Raw genomic sequence first — 15,972 nt, forward strand, 5'->3', positions numbered from 1 at the left:
AATTGACTAAAGTCATGGAAAGATGTACACATATACTTTGAAAGTTCTTCCGAACAAACGACAAAATCAGAAAAAAATTATTCGTGTAAACCAGACATATTTTATTCCATTCTCAATTTTATATAATAAACATATAGTATATGTTTCTGGGTTAACAATAGAGAAAACGAAACTTTTATGGATGGAACATTTATAATTTTGCCCAAAATTCATCAAAGTGTCTTTAATATTAAAGGATTTTCTAAACTTTTTTACCATGATAACTCCTATGTTATGTTGACGAAGCGCAAATGTCCTATTGAAAAAGCCCTAATTTCCTTTTTTTTTAAAAGCGCAAATGACGTTAAAACTAAAGCGCAAATGTCCATTAAAAAAGCGCAAAACGTCCCGCGCCGATTTGAGTTTGGCATCTATTGACAATCACTAAATTCAAGTTGAATTACAATGTACAAAGTATTTTGCATTGGACAATTCTTCAGTAAACATTCTTTTTCATGGACAGAGGGGTAAACCAAGGAGACAGTATCATTCCTACACTCTTCAAACTTATTTATAAATGACATAGTTGACATTTTGACAATAAAGATTCAAAACCCTGAGAATATTTAATTCTGTTATAGGAAGTCTTCTGTTTGTTGATGACCTTATCATATTACCTGAAAGCAAAGAAGGTCTTCCGAATAGTTTAAATAACTTATCAAATTACTGTGAAAAAGGGCAGTTATGTTTAAATACTAAAAAACAAAACAAAAAATGATTACCATCCAACAAAGAACTACAAAACTGGAATCATATATATAGTAAGGTTCAACAATGAAAAGATTGATAATGTTACAGAAAACAAATTCTGAGCATCTTGATAAAAAATAATGGAAATCTAAATGCGAGCTTCACAAATTTAGCATAAAAAAGCTAGGAAGGCTCTTTTTATCAATAAAATCACATGCAGCTTTTTGGGGAAGTGTCCCTGTTAATGTATCCTGTAATCTCTTTGATTCTCTTATTAAGCCAATTTTGACATATAATGCAGAAATATCATAGATGGATACACATCATTCTTATTATAAAGCAAAAGGCAGATTAAAACCATAAAACAAAGATATAGATAATTTCCAATATTTTGACGAGACTCCTTTTGAAAAGGTTCATTTAAATTTCTGTTTATATATTCTAGGTATACCAAAAAGACGTCTTCTAATTAAGGGGTTAAAGCTGAACTTGGTAGACAACCAATAGAAAAATATATAAAAACGCAAACAATCCTTTATTTGGCTAGATTAATAAATACTGAAAACACAAACCCATTACCAAAAGAAAATTATACGGTGTCTTCCTCCTATTCCCACTTTTTAAAATCACTATTCCTTCTATTCCCACATGAAAATAACAATAGATGTTTTGATAAATAATTTGTTTTTATAACAATCAAGGTTAATTAATAATCGACCTAAGATTTACCTGTATTTTTTTAAAAGAACACATATTTCTTTCACTGTTTAAGTATATTTTGAAAAAAAAAAATTAATCCACTGTTTATTTGTAACATGTTTTTTTCTTATTCAAAGAATTACCTTAAAATAAAGAATAAATCAGATAAACAAAAGTAAGATTAAAAAATCATTGAATTTGTAAACCTAAATTTCTATTTTAATCGGAAAGCACAAGTACAAGAGGCCATCAAAAGAAAAGAACGGTCAGCTAAAATCCGAAAGTTAAATGAAAAATGTATAAACGCAAAAAATAAAATGAAAGGGTTTTGGAATTTCCTTAAAATAAAACGAACTGATATAGGACATATAGAGCTTAATGATCCACATGATTTTGATAAAATATAAACGGCTACGGATGAGAGAAATAATGCCCTTTTCCACCATTTTAGCTCCATAGGTTCCTTTCAAAATGAAAATGGTGAACTTGAAAAAGAAGTTAAAAACCTAATAATAAATATTGACGAAAATTTATTAATATCAGATTCTCCCCTATCGGTTACTTTCGACGAAAAGAAAATTTCACAGACTTTATACATTTCACACAATGGTTGAAGGTGCAATGTATCCACTGGTACACAGTTTAATTCCAGCCAAGAGCGAACTAGTACAAAAAAAATGTATACACAAGGTTCCTGACTTTACTCAAAGATGTTTGTTTTTTCCATTATACAATGCATCTGGAGAAAAGCACAAGGAGCGGGGATTCGGGTTCCATACAAGAAAGACAACAACATTCATCAAATAGAACGCCGTGCCGCTGTCCTTCCACTTTTACCTACTGCTGAGGTCGAAGATGTGTGGTTCAATGCCCTAATCGACATAGATCAGATTGATACTAACAGCAACTACACGCCCTTTACAGACTAAGTAACAAAATACTGATGAGACCATTACACAACACAGGGACTGAGGACTACACATCATCTAGAGGGATGGCAAAGCAAGCTGATAAAACATGTCCAGCACCCACATCCAAACATCTTTAAACTCATAAAACTACTGAAACATGAGGAAGCTAAGCCCTGACCATGATCCAGTATGCAGCCGATGGGAAGAGAGTGGCCCAAAAACGAAAGTATGTGGAAATCAACAACAGATTAGATGAGCTTATGGATAGATATTGCAACTAGGAAGTTACAACAGTACAGTTTGGTGATGCAGCCTCCCACCTTATTCACGTTGAATAGATTATTAAACATTCATAGACTTATATACAGTGAATTTCTAATGTGTGTGCTACAATGTGTGGTTTGTTTTAGTGCTGTTAACTTGTATTGTGTGTTTCATATTATAATGCTTGCTTGAATCTACTGTTGAATTTGTGTTATAAAAGACATAAAATAAATTTACTTATATTTGTTTCCATTTCTTTCATATTAATTTGAATTAAAAACACAGAACTTAACACATACAAAAATAACCTTTAACCTATCAAAAAAACACTTGTCAATTGAAAGTTGATTAAACAATGTTTATACAGTATAATCCTTTGTTTGCACAAGTTTTCCCCCTATTCCCACATGAAATTTTAACTTTTCTTACCAGATTTATAAAAAGTGGGAATAGGAGGAATGAACCAATTATACATTTAGTAAACACCTTGACTCACAAGGAGTTTATACATGTTCCACTTTCATCAAAGATTATGGCAAGCCGTTTTACTATTCATTCTAACTTAAAGATATCCAATAAACTTTATAAGATAACTTATATAGCTTATAGGATATCTTATATAGTTTATAAGCTATCTTATATAGTTTATAAGCTATCTTATATAGTTTATAAGATATCTTATATATAGATATAGGAAGATGTGGTATGAGTGCCAATGAGACAACTCTCCATTCAAGTAACAATTTATAAAAGTATTATAAGTCATTATAGGTCAAGGTACGGCCTTCAACATAGTTTATAAGATATCTCATATAATTTATAAGATATCTCATGAAATTTTCTTTATAAGATATCTCATGAAATTTTCTTTATAAGATATTATTTTGAACAAAAAGTATATTACAAGTTCTTTGTCTGGTTGGTCTAGAACTAACCAAATGCACTTATCTAAATACATTGAGATGTTCCGGAGTCATTTGGTGAAGTACTTTAAGAACTGAATTTGCTTTACGTTATACAAAATAATCTGAAATGTCCAAAACGTATTTGTGACGATGTCATACTATTGCACTCATTTAAAATAATTCGTGCTGCCCTTTTATGATGCTTAAAATTTTTATTTACATTAGCAACATCTTTTGCACTTGACCAAATGGTACAAAAAAAATTGAAATTTGGAAAAATTTGAATTTCGGTTTCAGAAAAAAAAAATTTGACTTCTTTTCTAACTAAAAGAATTGAAAATGGAAACGGGGATTGTGTCAAACAGACATGCAACAACCCGACCAAAGAGTAGAAAACAGCCCAAGATCACCAATGTGTCTTCAACACAGCGTGAAAATCCCGCACCCGGAGGCGGGTTTCAGCTGGCCCCTAAACAATAATGTATACCAGTTCAGCAAATGGGCGCCACACTAAACTCTGAAACATATAAATGAACTAAAATTTAAGAAAAAAAAACATACAAGACTAACAAAGGCTAGAGGTCCCTAACTAGGGATAGGCGCTAAAATGCGGCGGGGTTAAACACATTTTGTGAGATTTCAACCCTCTCCCTATACCAAGAGCCAATGTGGAGTAAAAAACACAGCAATACGAACAGTAAAACTCAGTTTAAAAGAAGTCCGAGTCCGATGTTAGAATAGATAACAGAAGAAACTATCAAAATGACAATGATCAACATAAAATTAACAAAGGACTTCTAGCAGTTATTGACATGCCAGCTCAAGACCTAAGGCTGATTCAATAAATGTGATGAATCGAGTGGACCTCAGGACAAAACTGCTTTATATAGCTTAAATTGCAGCACGATGATAGCCTCTAACAAAGTCTTGTGACAATTTAGATTAGCTGTTGTATGAAATTTATTTATCATTTTTAATGATACATAATAATGTATCTATTACAGTAATGTTATGATGTGTTGTCACAGTATAACCTGCTCAAAGTAAGGAATTACGATAAATTATCTTCCATATACCTCAAGTAATATGTCTATATTTGATTCAAGTTAAAAGTTTATTGACAATAACTTTTCTCTTATATTCATCTAACCCCATTCAATATGTTCAGCAGTAATAACAATTTTGTATTTATGAATTTATATTGTGCATCAGTATGTATTTTATATTTATGCATCCATAAACCATGACTTACATGGTAACTAAAGCTTATGTCATGAATATTGTATACACAAATTTTGTCTTATTATTTGATCAAATTATAGATTTTAACAGATGTTCTAAGTAAAGGGTTTATTTTATAAACAAATAATTATAACAAGTCCTTTTTCTGATATGTTGATAAAAAACAGCTATTGTAATGCCTTATGCACAATTAAAAATGGGGTCTCTTTATTTTTCAACTACATTATTCAATAGATACAGTAAAAAAATTACAAGAAAGAAAAGAAAAAAGGGTTGTTCAGTAACAAAGTATTATCTCAATCAAAGTTCTAAAGTGCAGAAAATTTAGATAGAGTTATTCCTCTTTTAATGGTTCTTTGCTTAAATAAGATGTATGATACAATTTTATGTTTATACATGTGTACAGTCACTACTGATTCAAACATATGTATGATACTACTATATGTTTATACATGTATAATGACACATGATTTTAATAATGTTATAGATATATTACTAAGCTATATAGCTGGTTTTCAGCCATTCATTTCACTTTTGATTTATAATGAATCAAAACTCATTAATTGAAAAACTTACTATATCTGCATAGAATATTCATTGTCTTGGTGACAAATCGAATTATGATTTTTTTTCTAAATAGTTTAAAAAGTGACATAAATATCTCATTAGAAACCTGGAAAGGAGAATGTAAAGAATATAATATCCCTGGCTTTAATACCTTTTCTAAAATAAGAAGAAAGAAGAAGAAAGCAAAAAGACATTATGGGGAGATACTAGTATACTTTAAAAAAATATTCCAAAAGGATTTCTCATATTCAAGAAGGTACTAATTCACAAAACAGACTATGGCTTAAACTGGACAAAGATTTCTTTGGCTTTACATATGACATATACTTATGTGCTGTTTATATTCCTCCTGTAAATTCCACTCATTGTGGGAATGACTATATTCAGCTAGAAAAAGAAATAATAAAATTGAGAATGGAAACGGGGAATGTGTCAAAGAGACAACAACCCGACCAAAGTGCAGAAAACAGCCCAAGGCCACCAATGGGTCCTCAACACAGCGAAAAAATCCAGCACCCGGAAGCGGGATTCAGCTGGCCCCTTACTAGTTCAGCGAAAATGGACATTTTCAAATAAAGGAAAAATTGCTTTAATAGGAGATTTCAACTCCCGCACTAGCAGTCATCCAGATTTATAGAAAATGATGACGCAGATTTATTTAATATACATTCTCAAAGTATATTACCACAAAATATGATGTGGATCTTTTCAATATTTGAAAAGAAATAACCAAGATAAAGTACTTAATGCACAAGGTAATTTTTTTTTTAGAATTGTGTCTGTCATCAAGACTGTACGTATACTTATAACGGCAGATACATTGGTGATTCTTTTTGGGATATTTTACACTCAATGGTATGAGTACAGTCGATTGTGCTGTTGTAAGAAAGAGTCTCCTGACCTCAGTAATATACTTTAAAACTAATGAAATCAACTAACTTTCAGATCATGCACAAATTTGAAATATTTCTTAAATGTAATATAAGTGAAAAACATTATTTGTTTCCAGAAGATAAATGGAAACCAATGAAATCTTTAAAGGGGAATGATAACTCCAAAAAACTATTAATCCAAAATCTCTCATCTGAAACTTTTATGAAGGAAATTATAAACTTTGAAACAAAGAAATATGTAGAAAGTCAAAATGGCATAGATCAGGCGGCTATAGTGAGCTCGATTTGATTTTATACAACTTAACAGAAAAATCTTGTACACTTAGACATGTAAGAGGTAAACCACACTTCAAAAGAAATATAAAAAAGATGCAAAAATGGTCAGATAAATGAAGTCTATGAATATAAAGAATTAAGACAAAATCCTTTTAACTGATCACTGAAACATAAATATTTTTATTTACTCATATCTTTTAGAAAGTTAACAAAGAAAAAAAAAAGAATATAAAAAGAAAATCTTTGACAAACTTAAAGATTCAATGGATAAAAATCCACGAGAATATTGGAAAATACTAAAATCAGTAGAAAACAAAAATATAATAATCCGGATTTGCTATGACTTTCATCTCCGGTCAAAGGGAACCTAGCGAAATTGTTATAGATGAAAGTCCGGACATGTACGGATTTGGGGTGGAAATCTCAATAGGTTCCCTAAGACCAGTGAAAAAAAAGTCCGGAAATATCCGGAGTGTTATAATGACAATTTCGCTAGGTTCCTTTTAACCGGACTTTAAACTTACTTTAAACCAAAAAATAAATATGTAGGCTACAAATTATACAACATTAATGGATTCAGAAAAAAAAACATGTAAACTACTCATCATACTCATCCCACTATTTTTTTTTTATTAAAAAGTAATCTGTACTTAATTACTTAAATTGAAATCCGTTAGTAAGGAAAACATGTGTTGCTAAGCAACCAATTTATTTCAGATTGTTTGTTTATGACCTCAATGTGTGCTTAGATATAAAAATAATAGGATGTGGTAAAATTGCCAATGAGACAACTCTCCACCAGAGACCAAATGACATAGAAATTAAAAACTATAGGTCACCGTACGGCCTTCAACAATGAGTCTTAACTTTATAATACAAGGTTCATATTTGAATAAATTGAGGAATCATATGTTATTTAAAAATATTTCATTGAGAAATTGAGCTAAAAAATCTGGGTTTTTTTAGGGGCCACACATTATTGAATGCATACCCAATTTTACTTTTTCTATTAGATGTTTGTACCTGTATTAGCAAGAATGCAATAAGGGGCAATAAAATTGCTTTCCGGATTTTAAAACAAATGCAATTAAATGTTATCATGTTATGTGGTTTTTAACAGTTTTCAAAATTCAAAAATCCTACTATTTCAGGCTGCCATAGCAACGCTTCAAAAATATTAAATTGCTCAATACTGTGCAAATTATATCAAGGCAAGATGTCCTCTTGACGATATTAGAGTTGAGAAATCACTTTTTTTTACAGTATTGAGTTTCAGCTTAACTTTGAAAAATGCATATTTTACCACGTTTTTGGATGGTTCTTGTTGGAAATGAAATTTGTTGCCATGGAAATCAATGAATTAGAAAAAAAAATCATATTTTGTGTGTTATATTACATGCAACACATCATTAAACGCCAATTTTATGAAAACTATTTTTTTTACATTCCATTCAAAGCTCAGTGCTTGCTGACATGGCCTCTAAATCTGTACACGTTTGGAGATATTGAAAAAAGAAAGTTTCTGTTCGATTTTGATTTTTTTGTATTTGTCGTTCAGAGTTTAGGCACTTTTAACTGTCAGATTTAAGGCAAACTTACTTGAATGTTTTGGTTGATTTACTCAATACTTTACTCTGTCATGGAAATTGAGTAAAGGAAACCCCCTTTTCATTTTGAAAGTTTGGCAATCGAGAGCTACAGGACTGTATGATTTAACTTAATTTTTCGCATGTTGTCCACTAACTTGAGTATACATAGATAGATTTATTTGAAATTTTTCACAATTGTTAGAATATGTAAAATAAGATACCTTTTAATTTTGAAAATTTTCCGATTTCGGGACTTTAACCGTAAGATTTTATGTCTTTTTTTGAAAACGTCATACAGTAGCTATTGCTTCGATCAAATTACTACAAACTTTATACTGTTCAGTGTCGGTATTCGTGAATGTAACAGAATTTCAAAATACAAAACTGGGAGTATCATGTACTCTTGGTGCAGCTGTTTTTAATTGTTTTATGACAAATTAATTACGATTATGTTTTATTTCTTTTCGGGCAATGTTATTCACTAGTTTAATCATTTTATTGTCGAAATAGTACATGACAAAATGTTCGGACAATATTTATACAGTTTTAGTCTTGATGGTATTTTATATCCGATACGGTGACGGACCACCTAGACAGAGAAAAGGTAGGGTTTCTTTTTATTTGTTTGTTATTTGTATGAGATTGAAGAATATAAATATACATTTAATTATTTTCGATTGTGAGATGTAATATTGTCTACAACTGTTCTAGATTAATGGAGAAATAAGTAAAAGTGCACGTAAACATGATGACTAATAATCTTAGCTCGAATTTGTTTAATTTCTCATTAAATTGTGCCCATTGTACGGATAGAAAAATTTATACATGGATTTTGCAGGATTAGCCACTCTGAGCCACTGGACGTTAAGCAACCAACAAATGAATATATCAAATCCACATCTGATTATATGATTTCGATATGCACCAAACTTTTTAATTTGATATTGGATAATGGTTTAATACCAGAGTCATGGACCATGGGGGTCATTCAAGCTATATACAAAAACAAGGGTGGTCAACTGATCCAGACTCGTATCGAGTCATTTCCCTAATATCAAATCTCGGCAAACTATTCACATCTGTCCTGAATACAAGATGAACAAAATTTGCATTGAGCTTTTATCAAAATCACATGCTGGCTTTAGGAAGGGCTACTCAACCACAGATAACATTTTTTGCTTGTATGCTTTGACTGAAATCGCTATTTGTGTATGGGAAATTACTGTTTTGTACCTTTGTCGATTTTAAAAAAAGCGTTTGACACAATTTGGCGTGTAGGCTTATGGCAAAAACTCATAGCTAGCGGAATTTACGGTAAAATATTATTGAGAGTAATTGTTAATATGTATAAAGGTATAAAATCATGTGTCAAACAAGCTAATGAATTATCTGATTTCATGCCAAGAAATCCTCGCTAAAAATTCCGGTCGACCTCCTACGGCATCCATTAGTAGTTAAAGATTTGATTTCATTCAAAAATTAATTTATGACCCGCGTGTACGTCTCACTTCAAACACAGCCATATACCAATTGGTCAAAATTAATCATCCATGTAATTTGCTCTATGGGATGTTTGCACAATTTCAACGGAGGCAATTTCTTGGCATGGGAGAAAGGAAGAAAGACCATTCACAATTTGTCTTACATTTGTTTTTCTCTCTTTCAATCAAATAAAAAAAATTAAACCCTTCAGATGTAGAGTTCATAAGAAGGAAATATTCCCTGTGGAACACCCCCACCCCCTCCCCTTTTTTTTTGTGCTCTCTATTTTCAACCCTCTAATCTAATTAAAATTAAAACTTTGATTTCTAACCGATCTATTCATGTACCGGACCGGCAACTTTTTTTTATTTAATAAGAAAATCTACAGTGCCGTTATACACATGCATGTTGATTGCTTGGAGTCCCCGCCCGAAAAGAAAGAAATAGTCTAACTCCAAGATACTATATTCCTGAATCACGTGATTTTTACTACGTAGAGCTTTAATTAGAATAAATACCGAATATGGAAAGTGAAACTACAATTCATAACATAAAGTCCGTTAGCAAATAGAAGAAAAAGAAGATTATTTTTGGCAAAGGGTACCGGGATAATCCTCTTTGTGTTCAAAATATACATGAAATATTTGCCACTGCCCCTTGTCTCGGTTCTATGAATGTTTACCCTGAGTTTTCTATCTGTTACATGCCAAGAAATCCTCGCTAAAAATTCCGGTCGACCTCCTACGGCATCCATTAGTAGTTAAAGATTTGATTTCATTCAAAAATTAATTTATGACCCGCGTGTACGTCTCACTTCAAACACAGCCATATACCAATTGGTCAAAATTAATCATCCATGTAATTTGCTCTATGGGATGTTTGCACAATTTCAACGGAGGCAATTTCTTGGCATGGGAGAAAGGAAGAAAGACCATTCACAATTTGTCTTACATTTGTTTTTCTCTCTTTCAATCAAATAAAAAAAATTAAACCCTTCAGATGTAGAGTTCATAAGAAGGAAATATTCCCTGTGGAACACCCCACCCCCTCCCCTTTTTTTTTGTGCTCTCTATTTTCAACCCTCTAATCTAATTAAAATTAAAACTTTGATTTCTAACCGATCTATTCATGTACCGGACCGGCAACTTTTTTTTATTTAATAAGAAAATCTACAGTGCCGTTATACACATGCATGTTGATTGCTTGGAGTCCCCGCCCGAAAAGAAAGAAATAGTCTAACTCCAAGATACTATATTCCTGAATCACGTGATTTTTACTACGTAGAGCTTTAATTAGAATAAATACCGAATATGGAAAGTGAAACTACAATTCATAACATAAAGTCCGTTAGCAAATAGAAGAAAAAGAAGATTATTTTTGGCAAAGGGTACCGGGATAATCCTCTTTGTGTTCAAAATATACATGAAATATTTGCCACTGCCCCTTGTCTCGGTTCTATGAATGTTTACCCTGAGTTTTCTATCTGTTACATGCCAAGAAATCCTCGCTAAAAATTCCGGTCGACCTCCTACGGCATCCATTAGTAGTTAAAGATTTGATTTCATTCAAAAATTAATTTATGACCCGCGTGTACGTCTCACTTCAAACACAGCCATATACCAATTGGTCAAAATTAATCATCCATGTAATTTGCTCTATGGGATGTTTGCACAATTTCAACGGAGGCAATTTCTTGGCATGGGAGAAAGGAAGAAAGACCATTCACAATTTGTCTTACATTTGTTTTTCTCTCTTTCAATCAAATAAAAAAAATTAAACCCTTCAGATGTAGAGTTCATAAGAAGGAAATATTCCCTGTGGAACACCCCACCCCCTCCCCTTTTTTTTTGTGCTCTCTATTTTCAACCCTCTAATCTAATTAAAATTAAAACTTTGATTTCTAACCGATCTATTCATGTACCGGACCGGCAACTTTTTTTTATTTAATAAGAAAATCTACAGTGCCGTTATACACATGCATGTTGATTGCTTGGAGTCCCCGCCCGAAAAGAAAGAAATAGTCTAACTCCAAGATACTATATTCCTGAATCACGTGATTTTTACTACGTAGAGCTTTAATTAGAATAAATACCGAATATGGAAAGTGAAACTACAATTCATAACATAAAGTCCGTTAGCAAATAGAAGAAAAAGAAGATTATTTTTGGCAAAGGGTACCGGGATAATCCTCTTTGTGTTCAAAATATACATGAAATATTTGCCACTGCCCCTTGTCTCGGTTCTATGAATGTTTACCCTGAGTTTTCTATCTGTTACATGCCAAGAAATCCTCGCTAAAAATTCCGGTCGACCTCCTACGGCATCCATTAGTAGTTAAAGATTTGATTTCATTCAAAAATTAATTTATGACCCGCGTGTACGTCTCACTTCAAACACAGCCATATACCAATTGGTCAAAATTAATCATCCATGTAATTTGCTCTATGGGATGTTTGCACAATTTCAACGGAGGCAATTTCTTGGCATGGGAGAAAGGAAGAAAGACCATTCACAATTTGTCTTACATTTGTTTTTCTCTCTTTCAATCAAATAAAAAAAATTAAACCCTTCAGATGTAGAGTTCATAAGAAGGAAATATTCCCTGTGGAACACCCCCACCCCCTCCCCTTTTTTTTTGTGCTCTCTATTTTCAACCCTCTAATCTAATTAAAATTAAAACTTTGATTTCTAACCGATCTATTCATGTACCGGACCGGCAACTTTTTTTTATTTAATAAGAAAATCTACAGTGCCGTTATACACATGCATGTTGATTGCTTGGAGTCCCCGCCCGAAAAGAAAGAAATAGTCTAACTCCAAGATACTATATTCCTGAATCACGTGATTTTTACTACGTAGAGCTTTAATTAGAATAAATACCGAATATGGAAAGTGAAACTACAATTCATAACATAAAGTCCGTTAGCAAATAGAAGAAAAAGAAGATTATTTTTGGCAAAGGGTACCGGGATAATCCTCTTTGTGTTCAAAATATACATGAAATATTTGCCACTGCCCCTTGTCTCGGTTCTATGAATGTTTACCCTGAGTTTTCTATCTGTTACATGCCAAGAAATCCTCGCTAAAAATTCCGGTCGACCTCCTACGGCATCCATTAGTAGTTAAAGATTTGATTTCATTCAAAAATTAATTTATGACCCGCGTGTACGTCTCACTTCAAACACAGCCATATACCAATTGGTCAAAATTAATCATCCATGTAATTTGCTCTATGGGATGTTTGCACAATTTCAACGGAGGCAATTTCTTGGCATGGGAGAAAGGAAGAAAGACCATTCACAATTTGTCTTACATTTGTTTTTCTCTCTTTCAATCAAATAAAAAAAATTAAACCCTTCAGATGTAGAGTTCATAAGAAGGAAATATTCCCTGTGGAACACCCCACCCCCTCCCCTTTTTTTTTGTGCTCTCTATTTTCAACCCTCTAATCTAATTAAAATTAAAACTTTGATTTCTAACCGATCTATTCATGTACCGGACCGGCAACTTTTTTTTATTTAATAAGAAAATCTACAGTGCCGTTATACACATGCATGTTGATTGCTTGGAGTCCCCGCCCGAAAAGAAAGAAATAGTCTAACTCCAAGATACTATATTCCTGAATCACGTGATTTTTACTACGTAGAGCTTTAATTAGAATAAATACCGAATATGGAAAGTGAAACTACAATTCATAACATAAAGTCCGTTAGCAAATAGAAGAAAAAGAAGATTATTTTTGGCAAAGGGTACCGGGATAATCCTCTTTGTGTTCAAAATATACATGAAATATTTGCCACTGCCCCTTGTCTCGGTTCTATGAATGTTTACCCTGAGTTTTCTATCTGTTACATGCCAAGAAATCCTCGCTAAAAATTCCGGTCGACCTCCTACGGCATCCATTAGTAGTTAAAGATTTGATTTCATTCAAAAATTAATTTATGACCCGCGTGTACGTCTCACTTCAAACACAGCCATATACCAATTGGTCAAAATTAATCATCCATGTAATTTGCTCTATGGGATGTTTGCACAATTTCAACGGAGGCAATTTCTTGGCATGGGAGAAAGGAAGAAAGACCATTCACAATTTGTCTTACATTTGTTTTTCTCTCTTTCAATCAAATAAAAAAAATTAAACCCTTCAGATGTAGAGTTCATAAGAAGGAAATATTCCCTGTGGAACACCCCACCCCCTCCCCTTTTTTTTTGTGCTCTCTATTTTCAACCCTCTAATCTAATTAAAATTAAAACTTTGATTTCTAACCGATCTATTCATGTACCGGACCGGCAACTTTTTTTTATTTAATAAGAAAATCTACAGTGCCGTTATACACATGCATGTTGATTGCTTGGAGTCCCCGCCCGAAAAGAAAGAAATAGTCTAACTCCAAGATACTATATTCCTGAATCACGTGATTTTTACTACGTAGAGCTTTAATTAGAATAAATACCGAATATGGAAAGTGAAACTACAATTCATAACATAAAGTCCGTTAGCAAATAGAAGAAAAAGAAGATTATTTTTGGCAAAGGGTACCGGGATAATCCTCTTTGTGTTCAAAATATACATGAAATATTTGCCACTGCCCCTTGTCTCGGTTCTATGAATGTTTACCCTGAGTTTTCTATCTGTTACATGCCAAGAAATCCTCGCTAAAAATTCCGGTCGACCTCCTACGGCATCCATTAGTAGTTAAAGATTTGATTTCATTCAAAAATTAATTTATGACCCGCGTGTACGTCTCACTTCAAACACAGCCATATACCAATTGGTCAAAATTAATCATCCATGTAATTTGCTCTATGGGATGTTTGCACAATTTCAACGGAGGCAATTTCTTGGCATGGGAGAAAGGAAGAAAGACCATTCACAATTTGTCTTACATTTGTTTTTCTCTCTTTCAATCAAATAAAAAAAATTAAACCCTTCAGATGTAGAGTTCATAAGAAGGAAATATTCCCTGTGGAACACCCCACCCCCTCCCCTTTTTTTTTGTGCTCTCTATTTTCAACCCTCTAATCTAATTAAAATTAAAACTTTGATTTCTAACCGATCTATTCATGTACCGGACCGGCAACTTTTTTTTATTTAATAAGAAAATCTACAGTGCCGTTATACACATGCATGTTGATTGCTTGGAGTCCCCGCCCGAAAAGAAAGAAATAGTCTAACTCCAAGATACTATATTCCTGAATCACGTGATTTTTACTACGTAGAGCTTTAATTAGAATAAATACCGAATATGGAAAGTGAAACTACAATTCATAACATAAAGTCCGTTAGCAAATAGAAGAAAAAGAAGATTATTTTTGGCAAAGGGTACCGGGATAATCCTCTTTGTGTTCAAAATATACATGAAATATTTGCCACTGCCCCTTGTCTCGGTTCTATGAATGTTTACCCTGAGTTTTCTATCTGTTACATGCCAAGAAATCCTCGCTAAAAATTCCGGTCGACCTCCTACGGCATCCATTAGTAGTTAAAGATTTGATTTCATTCAAAAATTAATTTATGACCCGCGTGTACGTCTCACTTCAAACACAGCCATATACCAATTGGTCAAAATTAATCATCCATGTAATTTGCTCTATGGGATGTTTGCACAATTTCAACGGAGGCAATTTCTTGGCATGGGAGAAAGGAAGAAAGACCATTCACAATTTGTCTTACATTTGTTTTTCTCTCTTTCAATCAAATAAAAAAAATTAAACCCTTCAGATGTAGAGTTCATAAGAAGGAAATATTCCCTGTGGAACACCCCCACCCCCTCCCCTTTTTTTTTGTGCTCTCTATTTTCAACCCTCTAATCTAATTAAAATTAAAACTTTGATTTCTAACCGATCTATTCATGTACCGGACCGGCAACTTTTTTTTATTTAATAAGAAAATCTACAGTGCCGTTATACACATGCATGTTGATTGCTTGGAGTCCCCGCCCGAAAAGAAAGAAATAGTCTAACTCCAAGATACTATATTCCTGAATCACGTGATTTTTACTACGTAGAGCTTTAATTAGAATAAATACCGAATATGGAAAGTGAAACTACAATTCATAACATAAAGTCCGTTAGCAAATAGAAGAAAAAGAAGATTATTTTTGGCAAAGGGTACCGGGATAATCCTCTTTGTGTTCAAAATATACATGAAATATTTGCCACTGCCCCTTGTCTCGGTTCTATGAATGTTTACCCTGAGTTTTCTATCTGTTACATGCCAAGAAATCCTCGCTAAAAATTCCGGTCGACCTCCTACGGCATCCATTAGTAGTTAAAGATTTGATTTCATTCAAAAATTAATTTATGACCCGCGTGTACGTCTCACTTCAAACACAGCCATATACCAATTGGTCAAAATTAATCATCCATGTAATTTGCTCTATGGGATGTTTGCACAATTTCAACGGAGGCAATT

This window comes from Mytilus californianus, unplaced genomic scaffold (genome assembly GCF_021869535.1).
Source record: "Mytilus californianus isolate M0D057914Y unplaced genomic scaffold, xbMytCali1.0.p SCAF_6, whole genome shotgun sequence".
NCBI lineage: Eukaryota > Metazoa > Mollusca > Bivalvia > Mytilida > Mytilidae > Mytilus > Mytilus californianus.